Genomic DNA, 2,778 nt, shown 5'->3' with positions numbered 1-2,778 from the left:
TGCTAGTATTAGTATAGAGAGTATCATTGATATAGTTAGCATAGTTGGTATAGCTAATAGTTTGTTAGCATAGGTAGTATAGTTAGTATTCTCGGCATAGTTAGTGCAGTAGGTATAGTTAACAGTTTCCTAGCATAGTTAGTATTAGCACTGTTACTAGTTGTTAGCATTAGAATAGTTGTATAGTACTGTTAGCATACGCAGTATTGTTAGAACAGTTAGCATTCTTAGTGAGGGCTTAGTGGTAGTACAGTTAGTGGTAGAGTTAGTATAGTTAGGTCATTAGTATAGCTTAGTGGTAGTGTAGTTAGGGATGCAGGACTTCATAGCCATCTCCGCTAACAAGATGGCTCGTATCGAAAATTATGAGATCCTTCACACAATTGGTGAAGGCCAATTCGCCAAAGTGAAATTGGCCTGGCATGTTCTGACCAAGGGAGTGGTAGCCATCAAGGTCATTGAGAAGACACATCAGACGTTCACCAACCTCCAGCAACTGTTTCAAGAGGTTAACACTATGAGAATCATGAACCACCCGAACATCGTCAAACTCCTGTAGGTTATAGATACAGAGGAGACTCTGTTTATAGTAATGGAGTACCTCAGTGGGGGAGACTTATCCACCTACTTGGAGACCCAAGGCTGCCTGACGGAGGGGGAGGCCCGAGGCGCGTTCCGCCAGCTGGTCTCGGCTCTGCAGCACTGCCACCAGCGGGGCGTGGTGCACCGGGACGTGAAGCTGGGCAACATTCTCCTCGATGCCAACAACAACGTCAAGATCTCAGACTTCGGCCTTAGCAACCAGTGGCACCCAGGAAAGAAGCTAGACACTTTCTGCGGCAGCCCCATGTTCACAGCCCCAGGACTCTTCCTGGGGCTGCCTTACACAGGCCCAGAGGTGGATGTGTGGAGCCTCGGCGTCGTCCTGTACACCCTGGTAACTGGATCCCTCCCCTTCATGGGACGAGATTTCTGGGAGCTGCGGGAATGCATCCTCAGAGGGCAGTACCATGTGCCCAAACGCCTATCAAGGGAAATAACAGACTTAATACAGAGGATGCTAATGCTCAACCCTGCCAACAGAGGGACTTTGGATGAGGTTTGGCAGCATCCATGGGTGAACATGGGCCAGGAGGAACCACTCCCGCCAGCCTGTGAAGAGCACCCTGGGGTGACAGTGGGGATGATGCTGGGCTGGTGGAGGGACCAGATCCAGGGCTAGCTTACAAGCAGTGGCACTGACACGAACAAACCCAAGGTGGGGGCCCGCACCATCTTTGTGAGGCCGGCCATTTCCTCCGACCTCAGCAGCCAAGAACGTACGCCTCCCGCCAGCCCTGAAGTGTCCATGCTTATTCCCGACTGGCTTTGGGAGACCATGGAGCAGGAGAACGAGGAGTCAAGGGAGAAGACCAGAGAGCCTGCCACTCCCTCACCCTGCCCAGAGGCGAGGACCGTCACCCCCAGCTCAGCCCCCTTCACTGGCAACACCCGTGATGACAGCAGCGCCCAAGCCACCGATCACGCCGGTGACCGCCACGACACATGCGGGACCAGGCTCACCTGTGACACCTGCGGTGGGCGTGACAGCAGCCACACCCGTGATACCAGCTTCACGCGGGACACCAGAGACGCCTGCGACACCAGCAGCACCTGCGAGAGCTGCAATACCAGTGGTACCAGCTTCACGTGTGACACCAGCCTCACCTGTGACACCAGCCTCACCCATGACGCCCTAAGCACCCAGGACACCACTGGGGCCTGCAACATAGAAGATGCCCGTGGCACCCGCGATACCTGCGGCACCAGTGTCCCCAGGGACACCAGAGACGCCCATGACACCGGTGGTGCCCACGGCACCCACGATCCTCATGCCACCGTCACCCGGGACACCAGGGGCACCTGTGACATCTGGAACACCCATGACATCAGTAAAATCCCTGAAGGAACCCACTGCCCCCCAGATGTGCCTGATGCAGGAAGCTCCACCCGTGTTGGGCAGCCCCAGAATATGTCCACAGTCACTCCCCCTGGCCTCACCCAGAAGAAGAAGGGGGTGGCTGGGAGAATCTGGAGAGGTATACTTAAACATCTTTGTTTTGGGCTGCCCAGCAAGAGGGGTAATAATAAAGTGAGCCCAGAAACACCCAGTGGATGACCTGCCAAGCCCTCTGGGACCTGAGCATGTTCCCACCTGGATGATGGGACTCAAACCCAGCACCTCCACCCCTTCAGGAAGCCTCTTGTCCAAAACCCTGGCCAGCACAGAGGATGCTCTGAAGGGACCTGGGCGACCAGAAGAGGCGCCACCCTGGCCTGGCTGCCCCTCCTCCCCTGCTGGGTGAAACTTCAGAGACTGGACTGTCCCCTGGGGCATGTCCCCATCCCCCACACTTCTGTCTTCCATGTGGTGCGGGAGAGGATAGTTATTGCCAACTCCTTGGTTCTTCCCTTGGTTCAATCTTATTAAACTTCATGCTCCAGAAAGATGTATTGCCCTGTTTTGCATTCTCTCTGGTTAGAGTAGTGTGTAGGCATGTAGTACTTGGCGTTAATGAGCTAAGAATTAGCACAATCATCCCCAAGAGCAACAGTTGCTGCACTGCAGGGCAGAAATGCAGAAAGAGTGTATTATCCCCCTGCACTGACATTATCTAATATTTCAGAAGGAGCAGAGGAAACTTTTGGTCCCTGCAGCTAGGGCTAATAGAACCAGGATGTCTAGGATAGGATAATAAGTCCTGTGAACCAGCCAGTGTGCAGTGTGCTCAGGTCCCT

At 53.9% G+C, this 2,778-nt stretch overlaps 1 pseudogene; it reads left to right on the top strand.

Annotated features, from left to right (window-relative positions):
* The first annotated feature begins 313 nt into the window (after positions 1 to 313).
* On the top strand, positions 314 to 1,222 carry LOC122450919 (annotated as a pseudogene).
* The last annotated feature ends 1,556 nt before the right edge of the window (positions 1,223 to 2,778 follow it).

This window comes from Cervus canadensis, chromosome 12, assembly GCF_019320065.1.
Source record: "Cervus canadensis isolate Bull #8, Minnesota chromosome 12, ASM1932006v1, whole genome shotgun sequence".
Lineage (NCBI taxonomy): Eukaryota > Metazoa > Chordata > Mammalia > Artiodactyla > Cervidae > Cervus > Cervus canadensis.
The sequence above is the reverse complement of the archived record's forward strand: the minus strand, read 5'-3'. Positions and strand labels throughout refer to the sequence as shown.